The sequence below is a fragment of the Pinus tabuliformis genome, chromosome 1_2, assembly GCF_031772625.1.
Source record: "Pinus tabuliformis cultivar Carrire ecotype Pingquan chromosome 1_2, CPIR1, whole genome shotgun sequence".
Lineage (NCBI taxonomy): Eukaryota > Viridiplantae > Streptophyta > Pinopsida > Pinales > Pinaceae > Pinus > Pinus tabuliformis.
Window position 1 is genome coordinate 654479728 of NC_142298.1, and position 13369 is coordinate 654493096.

Consider the following 13369-nt stretch of genomic DNA (forward strand, 5'->3'; position numbering starts at 1 on the left):
CAATAACATTAATAACTATATCAAAAGAAATCCAAATAGTGAATAAAATTGACATCCCAACTTAATAGAGAAGCATACATTAGGTACAAAATCAATATTGTGATTAAAACCAAAAGATTAGGTTTTCAACCAGTTGCATTATTTGAGTGTATAAATATATTATTTTTATTTTCCTTTTTCATTCATGACAATAGTAATAAATTCCACATTTGAGAACAAAACCACAATCTCTTTATCATCCATCCCATTCTATTTCAAATTATCATGTATATGAGTTTCACATCATCACAAAATAACCTAATAAAAAGGATTTGGTAATATAATTTTTTATTTTTATAAAATAATTTTTGTATGTTAATTTAAATATAAAAACTAAAACTTTTAGTTAAACATTATTGATTCCTTTGACCATAATTATATATATAACCTCTATTTACATTATATGCACTCTATATTTAACATCACTTTTTTATTTAATTCACAACTTTTTTCAACTCATGTTCACATTATATAACAAATCAACATATTTTACCATAATATAATAATATCAATATCACAAGCAATATTTAACCTATAGATAAATTTCTTTATATATTATATTTAATATGAAAGTTCATCGCACAAATTTACCCTATTATCTATACACTACCTCCTTTAATTAGAATTAATAATTTATATAAAAAAATATATCTACTTTTATATATCTTCATTTATACCTAAATTATTAATTATACCATTTTCCTAAAATTTATATTTTCAAAGTATTACATAGAAAACCTTGGTAATAACTTCTTAAAGTACTAATGGAACAAAATTTGTAATTTTTCTAATATGAAGTATCAATATATCATCAATCCTTTTGTGAAATAATGAGGGAAATTTAGTGAACTAAGGTGCAATATATTAATTAAGTGTATTGTCTCTTATATGACTTCTATAAATTAATAAATGTATTAAGGAAGAATTGATTATCTACAAAATCACTATCCTTGATTACAATTTAAATAAATCACCAAAATTTATATAATAACTATAGATAATATCCACTGCTATCAATCACCAATTATTAAGTAACAACCAAACTTCAATTATAAAATGTAATAATCTCATGTATTTATTTTCTATACTTTCACTTTTATCTTATTAGTCCCTGTCACTTTTATCTTATTAGTCCCTGTCATCTGGCAATGGCCAGGGACTATAGTAATTGAAATGAGCTGCTATGACATTAATTTGAGCTGCTATGATATTAATTTAAGCTGATTATTGCGGGAGTAACCAAAGTTTTTAAATGCAACCTTGTTTTCCATCTTATTTGGCCTCTTCCCGAGGCGAAAGAGGTTGGACCATAGGTTTGTTCTACTTTTACCCAGTTCATTATTAGTGGCTGTCAAACAATTGATATTAATGCTAACATTAGTTTACCTACTTTGCCTAGCATTAGTTTGAGCATATTAGTTTATTTGCTTGGTTTATTTGCAGGTTGGGTTGGTATTTGCAGGTTGGGTTAGCATATTAGTTTATTTTCTTGGTTTATTTGCAGGTTGGGTTATCCAATGTATGCATGCAGGTGCAGGTGTAGGTGTGCATGCAGGTGCAGGTGTACCTTTCCTCTTTTGCTACCCTCCCTTCCTGGTTTCCTCTTTCTGCTGCCCTCCCTTCCTAGATTCCAAGGGTCTAGTTCTGATTCAGGTTAGTACATAGAAGATTGGCTGGCTGGAGGCTATTAGCAAGCAGGTTACTTGACAGACAAATTGATTGGGTCATTACCAGCCTTCTTTCCAGCATCCAAGCAATGGAATTTTGAGTCCCCCTTTTGCTAACATATGACTCAATGAATTGGATCACTGGATGGAAGAAAGGATTACTGAGTTTTATTGCCCTTCAAGTACTGATGCTATATGGAACGATCCAGTCAATTCAGGGAGCTAAACAAGAGGATGCAAAAATTGTGCGAAATAGAAGAGAAGGAGATGGAGTCGAAGATTGGTGGAATTTCGTTCAAAGATTTGAGGGAAAGCCTTGTACATAGAGCACTCTCTGCGGTCCATGTGAGCTAAAGACTGTCGGAGGTATTAGCAGGCCCTCTTGAATTTAGAATCTGAATTAGCCAGACTTGAGGCAATGTGGAAGCGACGATTCAAGGTTATATCCTTTATTACAGGGGCCACGGGCAAGGCAAGGAGATGAAACAGTGCGCGGGATGATTCCATTGGCCATTCTACACTCGGTGGAGTCTGAGAAGGGCGCACAGCCTTCTTACCTGACAGACAGATTGATTGGGTCATTAGCAGCCTTCTTTCCAGCATCCAAGTAGCGGAACAGTCAAGGAAGGGCTGACATTCAGGGAAGGGCTTAAAGAAGGCATGCCAACAGAAAAGATCTAGAATGCCCTCTTTTGACACATTTTGTGATTCTTGGAGTTATCAGTGTTGCAGGTAGCCCTTATTCACCTCCACTGTACTCATATCTCTGACCACCAAGTCCATCTCCTTTTCCATGACCGAACCCTGCAGTTATAAAGAATAATTCAGCGTGCAAAAATAATCAATTCATAAGCCCATGAAAGAAATTCAGGGAAACTCTCCTTATCTTTCTTCAATGGTTTAAAAGCTGATATACATTAAATTCTTATGATGGAATCTGTGGTAGGGCTGCTTGCTTGACTGTTCTACACTGCAATTCATACTGTACTCTCCTCTTCCACAGACGTCTAAATGGCTACATGAGATGTCTATAGCGAAATGCACCATTACAAAATATTACTACAAAATATGTTGCAGACCATCAAAGAAGGGGGCAGTAAACAAACCTTTTTCTGAAGACTTTCATCAGTTAAAAGCATGGCTGCCATCTGGGCATCACTGTATTGCCATCTTTGTGGGTTTTGTTATCATAATTCTCCACCACCTTGTTGTAACTGACTGAATCCATGAGCGAGCAACGAGGCAGATCGATCATGGCGCAGCGTCCAGAGGACACGACTATGTAAGTCGATTAAATGAATCTGAAAGATGGTTTACATGATGGTTTAAGTGAGCTTAGACCTTAGAGCGCATGACACTTGGTATTCATGCGGTAGCATGAAGTCCAGCTGCATGAACTTTTATATATTTATATATTCTAATTGTCATATTATTTTATTTAATAATTTTTAATATAACTTCTAATTATTCGCTATTTCTTTTTATTACCACCTGCTAGCATGTTTATTACCACGTCCAACATTGTTCTCTGCCATTGGGGCGCAGGCCAGTTGCATCCCTTGGTAATTCCATAAAGATGAAAGAAGTTGAAGGCAAACCTCTAGTAGATATAGGGGCTCTGAAAGCTATGCTTAAGCTACTGAGGTTAGCTCAGGTATGCAAATTCTTTACTAATGATATTTATTAAGAGTCAAATAATTTCTTGTTGCCTAGGATCAATTATATTAGCAAATGCTTCATTGTGTGTTTCTATGTTATTTGTGGTTATGCTGTTTATATTGTTATTGTTTACCTGATGCAGAAAAATTATCTGCCATGTATAGACTTTTATGGATGATAGATGTGTAGTTTCTTAAACATATTATTAGGTTCTGACTGATCCCTTTTCATTCACCAGCCTTTGGGCAAAGGGCTGCTGCAAAGACTTCTATTAAACCTATGCGCACATAGTGCTACAAGGGAAATATTAGTTCATCTATTGTTAGACATGCTGAGACCAGAAGCAGAAGGCTTATCAACAGACACAAATGATGCTCCATCTCAGAGACTTTATGGGTGCCAATGGAATGTGGTTTATGCACGCTCTCAAATCTCAGATGGTCTTTCTTTTTTCGTTGATATGGTTAATTGAGCCAGTGTAAGGATCTGGGATCCCCTCCAAGGCAATCCCCTCACCATCTATACAATTCATAGGAGCTTCAACTGTTGCGGACCTCTTTGAGCCCCAGTACCCAATTCTGATCAAATAGCGATGTGGACCTCGTTATGGATGCTGACGATTTTGCTACTTTCAGTCCCGCACGTGTCCAGAAGTGACCAGGCCGCAGACAAAATAACTAGTCTCCCAGGGCAGCCCCCTGTCTCATTCGATCAATACGCTGGCTATGTTACAGTCAATCAGAATGAAGGTCGGGCTCTCTTCTATTGGTTAACTGAGGCCAATAGTCAAAATTGTTCGAAGCTGCCTCTGGTATTGTGGCTTAGTGGAGGTCTGTACAACTTTCAGATCCACATATTTAGTCAAGAACTTCTCTGTAAAATTTGTATCAGGTTGGGTGAAATATTTTAGTTTTATAATTTGCTGACTCCTAAAGATATATGAAGTGAGATTGTGCGCAGAGTCGACTACTTTCTTTTTATGTTTGAAAAACTAACAACTATAAAATATAAGTTCTATGTACATGTCTAACCTTTGTTACAGGTTAGATCTATATTTTTCATATTCTATGTACAGTCCAAACCTCATCTCCTAGATGGCTTCTTAAACCCAGTCGATGTATAGAGTGACTTTCAGATGCACATTTAGACATGTTTCTATGTATAGAGTGACTTTCAAATGCACATTTAGACATGTTTGTGTACTACTGAAATATTTGTTTATATGCTTGTATCTAGGTTTATTGCTTAGGTTTACCATTTCTCCGAAAATATTCACTAGACTGTTACGATTTCAGCTCTAGCTGTTGATTTATTCCCAGGGATAATGTTTTGACTTGTAAAATTAATTTAATATTTTCTAATATTTTTAAGAGAGAATATTTAGAATGTCAGTTAGCCATTTTCTCAATTAAAAATCAAATTATAACTTTCCTTTAATTCCTTGTGTTTTGTGTTATCTGTGTATGTGTAATTGTACTGGTAATTCTATTAGCATAGAATTGTTAAAGAAAACATGCATTGTCAATGCGCAGGTTACTGTATTAAGGCTTTACAGTTATTATTATTTTGCATATTAAGATCTATGGTGGTGAATTGTTTGGGCCATAAGCCTTTGATTATGGAGCAGAGTTCAAAGCAAATATGTTCTAAATTGGATGGCTATCTTATTGCATAGGACTGCTCAAAATACCTTAGCTACTCGTTGATTTTTGTGTTGTAAAATGTTGTCTTTTGCCATGTATTTTCTCTCATTTGGGAATGTTTTGGTGCTCTTTTATTCATTTAATGGTGCTCTTAGTATTGATACATTTTGCAATGTGTTTTTTGGCTTTTACAGGATGGGCCTCCTCTCTTTTCGTTGCCTGCATTTCTGAAGAATTAGACACATGAAGAATACATAAGAGAATATATGTTCATCATTCATAGTCTACTTGTCTAATCAAGTACGTGGCCTCTGTATGTATTATGAACGGTCATTGTTAAAGTCTATGGAACCTCTTTTATTAGGTTGGGAATATAATGCCTTGCCTATTGTCAAGCACTTATAATTCCTTTTTTAAAGTATCAATTCATTCATTTTTCTATTCCACAGCATGCATTTTTTTAGCTCCCTGATAAAATGATTAAAAATAGGTTGTCAAGTGGTAGGTTCTCTTTGGATAGACTATGAAGAATGCATTATGTTGTTCGACACTTTTCTGCAGGGAGTGCATATTTTTTCACTTATGTATTCCTTGTATGAATCCCATCTGTTTTTTGATTATGATAATGGTTGTGCTTGACCTGTAGTAAGAGACATGGCCTGGTTTCTTGGTTTTTGGAATTAGTTTAATGTTTTGTTTGTCAATTTTGTTGTTGACATTTTCTTAATGTTGGACCTTGTTAATAAATTCAAGAAATTGGGATCTGGGTAATAAAACCAAGCTTGCACCTGGATAGTTCTCTGGAATGAACTGAAGTAGTCAAATTTTCAGTTCTGTTCCTGGATGCTCTGTACACCTTGATAGAAAGCCTTCTGCACATTGTTCAACTAAAATAAACATTAAAATTATAGTGTAGTTTTAATCTGGCATTTAACTTAGACCTGTTGTCTGCTAATACAATATAGCATAGCTTTAATCTGGCATTTGACAGTGGATTTGTCACCATTTGCTCGATTTTGAAAGTGGCTCGACCCTGGAGCCTAAATATCTCTCCCCCGCTTTTAAATAATATGTCAATTTTTCTTTAGGAGAAGTCAATCTAGCACAATATTTTTTTCCCTTGGCTTTAAGGGGAGGAAAAAAATTAAAACAAGGAAAGAATAAGAGCATTTGGAAAAAAACGATTGATTTCTATAAATAGGCCGGCTAAATAATTGATGCATAATATAGCTAACAGAGGCGATGTGGAAAGATAGTTCTTTAGATCTTGCATTGTAAATTCTCCTTATTGATCATAATGTGTAAGTGATTCAACCATATCAATAGTTATGGTACCTTATGTGCAGTAGGGTTTATTGTCTCTTTTATCTATGTTGATTGTTTTAATAGTTTCTGTGATTGGCACAACAATGTATCAGTAATAATGTTTGTTGATATCTTATTAATGCTTTTCACTATTATTGCTTGGAGCCTAAATCTCTCTCCCCTACTTTTAAAGAATATTTCAATCTTCCTTTAGTTCTTGAAGATCATTAGGAACTAGCAATTGGAACTGGCAATAGACAGGATGTGGAAAAGAATCTGAACCCTCACTCTAAACAATATCTTGTAGATCAGGCTACAAACCAGGCCAATGTAATTCTTCTTGATGAAGTTGGTGTTTCTAATTCACCATCCGGTCCTAGAGTTGACATATTGTCTGAATGTCAATGGGAAACTTTGTCTCCTGGAAAGGTCAAATGGTTGAAAGAGAAAATCCAGGTATGAAAGCATGCCCGACTCAGGCAACAACAGGTTGAAGTGACAAAATTTTTTAGGTAGTTAATTCTGTCGTGCGTATTAGCTAATTTCATTGATGTGTGGATAGTTCTCTGGAATGAACTGTGTATACTCTTGACCTGCTGAGCCTTTCTGGTGAAATAGTCAAACTGCACATAGATTGACATATTTTACCCTCTGTAGGGTTTGAGGGAATGACAGAGAGATCCAGTTGTGCATGTGGGAGCTATTGTGAACTTTCTCCCAGTACCGAAGTGTCATGAGTCACAAGGACCAGAGGATGTATTTGCAACACCCTCTGTTGAACCCCTGGATCATGAAGGACCCTCTTGCCTAGACTTGGAGATATAATTTCTCGATGAAGTGCCAACTGGTTACAACTAATGTATAGAGTGACTTTCAGATGCACATTTAAGGGTTACAACTAATGTTCTTGTTCTTGTAATGATTAGGGTCTCTTATAAAAATGTTTTACTGGCAGCAACTGGATTGAATTATCTTGAATTGATTTATACTTTGCTTGGATAACAAATAATTCTAATGGAGTGAATTGTGTGTATTAGCTAATTTCATTGATGTGTGGATAGTTCTCTGGAATTGTCTAAGGTCTGGTGAAAGCAATCTTCAAATCTAATCTCATTGGTAGCAACTCTTGACCTGCTGAGCCTTTCTGGTGAAGTAGTCAAATTTTCAGTTTTGTTCCTGGATGCTCTGTACACCTTGAGTGTTTTTTGGTTTTTACAGGATGGGCCTCCTTTTCATTGCCTGCATTTCTAAAGAATCAGACACATGAAGAATACATAAGAGAATATATGTTCATCATTCATAGTCTACTTGTCTAATCAAGTACGTGGCCTCTGTATGTATTATGAACGGTCATTGTTAAAGTCTATGGAACCTCTTGTATTAGGTTGGGAATATAATGCCTTGCCTATTGTCGAGCACTTATAATTCCTTTTTTAAAGTATCAATTCATTCATTTTTCTGTTCCACAGCGTGCATTTTTTTAGCTCCCTGATAAAAAGATTAAAAATAGGTGGTCGAGTGGTAGGTTCTCTTTGGATTGACTATGAAAAATGCATTATGTTGTTTGACACTTTTCTGCAGGGAGTGCATATTTTTTGCACTTATGTAACCAAGTTGCCCATTCCTTGTATGAATCCCATCTGTTTTCTGATTATGATAATGGTTGTGCTTGGCCTGTAGTAAGAGACATGGCCTGGTTTCTTGGTTTTTGGAATTAGTTTAATGTTTTGTTTGTCAATTTTGTTGTCGACATTTTCTTAATGTTGGACCTTGTTAATAAATTCAAGAAATTGGGAATTTTCAGTTCTATTCCTGGATGCTCTGTACACCTTGATAGAAAGCCTTCTACACATTGTTCAGCTAAAATAAATATTAAAATTATAGTGTAGTTATACCCAATCCTTGCAAATACTGTTTAACAATTTGTGATTTAACATGTCCTTTTCTCTCAAGTTTCACCTTCTTCAATCTTATTTTTCTTGGATAGATTTGTTTATTTATCATAAGATAATTGTTTTCTTTCCTGCAAAGCTCTATGCGAGAGATAATCAACAATTATAATACGGGAGTCAGGAGTATTGCAGTGAGAATTATTTGCCAGACTTATGTGCAGTAGGGTTTATTGTCCATTGGAACGAGAACAAGCTGTGGACACTCAATGCAGGGACTTGCTACCTCGCAGCTTCCCTTGTTTTATTTGTCCTCTCTTACAACCTTTTAGATTAACTGTGTTACATTTTCATTGGAATAAAAAGGTGTATATATATATATATAAACCCCTATTTATGATATTAAGTGGAAAATAATTTTGTAATATATAATTTAATGCTAAATTTGAGAACATATCAATACATCTCTGTAAACAACCAAAATTATATATATATATATATATATATATATATATATATATAATTATAATTATAATTACAAATAAATAAATTTATTTATATTATAAAAACTTGGACTAAACTGCAAGATCATCAAACCTCTTTTAATATAAGATAACTTGATTTTATATATAATTTTAAAATGATATAAAAAATAAAAAAACATCATTATTATATTCAAAAGAATATAAAAGAACAAAACAATATGATACAACTATTAGAAAATCCGTTAGTTGCATAAATCTTTATTCAGCCAAAATTTTCAATCACCACTCGTTATCTAAATTATTTTAATTTATAAGTGCAACTATCTATATTAAACCTTTAATTATAAACATCTAAATATACAATTATGTATTCAATATTTCTAACACTTTGAAATAACAATTATGTATTCAATATTTCTAACACTTTGAAATAAAACTATGCATGTTCTTTTAAAATAGTATCGTCAAGAAAATCAACAATACATCATAATGATGCAACCTTTAAGCCTTTATTCATCATTTATAAACTAACATTGAATGTTGAATAGTTTTTTGACTCAATTGATGAGGGGTTGTACTCAAATTCTACCAGCAAATGACCTTCTTGACTAGCCACTCGGGATTGATCCCTTAACCTCTCCTCTCGATGGGCCCTATTTAGTAAATTAATATCTTCATATCCTAAGTTATATATATTTTAGCATTTCCTCCGAAGTAGATTGATTAATAATCTCAATCTAATTAACAGCTTTATGTTTACATATTCATTTTTTTTTAAGCTCTTTTTATTTTAATAATTAAATTTAATATAAATTAAATAGCCTTCTACATATATCGGTTGTGAAAGGTTGATGTAGCCGTAGATGTCCTTGTCAGCCGCCTACATGAGCCTTCACGAATTCATTTCACTCAACACTACTCATGCCACAGCATTTTGTGTTTGGTCTGCATTGTAATGCAGAAGTTCATATGCTTGCTCTTTTTCTTTACGAGATTTTCTCACACTAGAACTCTGCTAGAACTTAAACCCTACAATTGAATCTTTTGAGTTTAGCATTACCTTAAATCTATTTTGGTTTCATAACATCCACTAAATTGTCGGCGACCTGTTCAGTTTTCACATCACAATCGAAGTAAAATTAATGTTTCATCCTTCCTTTCTTTGAAGAATTTAAACCAAATAATAATTTTCAAATCTATTCAAAATGCTAATAGACGTTGATAACGATATTTACATTACATTATCTAAGTGATTCTCACGGCTGAAAAGTTATAATTTATAATCTAAAATACTCATAATAAAAATTACATGTTTCGATATGAAACTATCAATACGTTTGAGCTGAGGCAGCCGGATTCATTACATCTTCCTTTCCTTAAAAGGTTTCTTTGAAGAGAGAAATAAACAAACGTTCATCTTACTGTATCTGCACCATTTATAGGATATCTTAACCCATAGAGCTAAAATTTGAGTGCTTCCATCATTCACTTATCTTGAAGTACTTGTTATTCATACTCTATATTGTATGCAGATATTGTAGAGCGTGTATACATGTTAATATATTATAGAGTGTGTATACTCTGACTAAATTTCTCTATGTTAGAAGTAAAATTATTGATACATTTTTTTTTAATTTGTATCTAGAGGTCATCTAGAGTTGAAACTAGTTCTAATACCACATGTAACGATCCATAATTACAATATAATCAACATGTAAACTATTCAACTAATTAACATGGAATTTTATCCACAATTACAATATACAATGAAAGTGCTTAATAATCAACATGTAAACTATTCAACTAATTAACATGGAATTTTTTAAAAACACAAGCAAAATGACTTACCTATAGCAATGATATTCCTTACTTGTGGTTTCAGAGTTGAACGTTACTTGAATCCCAATAACCGCAACAAAGTTTTGGGGACGACTCTCTACCCAACCGTAGGTTGTGATCTTTCTACAGTGCGTCACCCCAAGCCCTCAATCAATGTACTACTTCTAGGGAAACTTTTGTCTTACAACACTTTCATTTCAAGAGAATGGATGAAGGAATGGATGATTCTCATCCTCCTCATTATCCATTAAATGACCAAACGGTTCCAAAAATGAAAAGGAGATCAGCATGCACACATTCTATTTGTAAACATGCCAACTTGTATTTCTTTATTTTAAGTTTTACTTAATTTAATATCTATCTTAATTTAACTCTTTCTTATTTTATTCTTTTTTTTTGGTTAACTTTACATAATCTTACTATTTTGACAGTTTACTTTTATATATATTTATTTAGAACTCCAATTTATTAATTACTATTTTATTTTTATTTTTTATTTTTTTTCACTTCTGGTTCACGGATACCCAGGTCAATGGGTAGCCGCTACATCCAGGGTTGTTCAACACTGAGTGGACGCACCCGAAGGCATCAACACCCCTCGGCCTATTTACTGACCTAACCCCAAGAGCTTTCAGGATTCGACCCTGTGACCTCCCATTGGTGAGGCACTTGATTTGACCGATTGAGCTAACTCTTGGGGCTTATTTTATTTATTTATTATTATTATATTCTATTTATTATTTATTTATTATTATTATCTTTTATTTATTGTTTATTATTCATTTACTTATATTTTAATATTATTTTATTTTATTTATTTATAATTATTATTTTTATTATTATTATTATTATGGGCATTACACTCGGTGTGGCCCATGTTTGTTATCAACAATAACATTCTTCTGTGGAAGTTAATAAAGAAGGAGCACAAAATGTTAACAATCACTATTCCATGTATTAATTTGTTTAGAATAAAAATTTTAACACATGAAGTATTAATTTATTTACTCATATATGTTCAATTATGTCTTATAATTAGTCTTATATTTTTTTATTCTCTCATATATGTAGTAATTGTGTATTGTATGTTCAATCAATTAGGTAAGTACCAGGTCAAAGATATGAATGTATATATCGAACCTATTATTGATGAGTTAGTTGAGTTATAGAATGACATCATTATGTATGATATCTCTAGACCAGTAGATGCACAAAGAGAATTTGAATTCCATGCAATGTTTTTGTGGATAATTCACGATGCCCCAGGGCTAACACATTTTTTTGGTATGTTATAACGTTACCCTACACTTTAATAGTGTTTAATTTATGAAGTTCACTTCACGTACGTTTTTTAAATAGTCCCTTCATTGTACATAAAATAATTAATATAAAAATTATTCCATCTCTTATAGGTCTTCAAACAAAGGGTAAATTTGTTTTTTTAGTTTGTGGTCCTAATATTAAATATCGTCATTCAAGAAGCTTAGGAAAAGAGGTTTTTGATGAGTATAGGCACTTACTTTCTAAGAACCATAGGTACCGAAGTACTGAAAAACATATTGTCAATGGGAAAGAAGAGACAACAATAATGCCACGAAGAAGTACACCTTGTGCATGGAAGTTACAATATAATAGTCTCTCAAGGTATGGATTGAATTGTCTATGTTTCAATAGACATGATATGTTTGGATTATTTTATGTTCTTATGGAATTTTCTTTGTTGTACTAATTGACAGGTTATATTGTTGTTATAATATCTTTAACTATGATTCACCTTGTAGGTCGTCAAGGCATTAATAACAAGTCACTTCCACAAGGAATGAAAAGTTATCTCGAGAAATTCAATAGGCTCCCCTACTATGAGCACCTAGAAATTGTTCATTTGTTTGATACAATGCATGTCGAGAAGAATGTAACAGAGACCTTAGAGCAAATCTTAGACGGAGGGAAAGATCAAGAAAAAATTGTCAAGGTTTGTAATGACATGAAGGAGGCCAATCATGTCAAATACCAACGGAGAAGACCAAAATATAAGCACCCTTCCATTTTTATTAACAGAAAAACAAAGAAAGGATGTTAAAGAAGTTATTGAAAAGAAAAAAAAATTCCAACTAGATTTTGTTCAAACATAAAGAATATCTTAACAAAGAAAGGTGAATTAGGTGGGGTAAAAATATTGGCATACGTTCGTTAAGGTAATTATTTTGGTGTATACATTTGTACACTGGTGAAACATCTTGTTACTATTTTTTTTTTACTAATTTTGGAATAAATAATGATCGATCATTATTATTTTTATAGTATGTTTTACCTCTATCTCTCCCAGACAACTTTGACAACAATTTCAAACAAGTTATATATGATCTTGGAAAATACATGAGGTAAGTGGAGATATATGTGCAAAGTGTAATTTGTTCAATAATTTGTTGTACAACTTATATTTGACTGCATTTGTTTTAATTGTCATCATGTACTATATAATTTTCTGTTGAAATGTATGATTTGCTTACTTCATTTGTAGATGGATGTCATCTAAATAAATTGATAAAGAAGATATAAAGTATTGGAAGAAACAAATTCCTCGTCTAATATGTGAAATGAAAAAGTATCTACCTTCAACATTTTTCAATGCACAAGAACACTACCTCATACACCAAGTCAAAGAGATTGAAAAGTGTGGACCTACACACACAAGATTAATTTGGATGGTTGAGAGGCACTTAAAATCACCAAAGGCTTTGTTCAAACAAAGAGCATGTCCTGAGGTTTCTATGGTAGAGGAATTTATGGTATATCAAACCATGGTTTATATTCGTCAATATAGTCTTGAAATAGGAAAAATT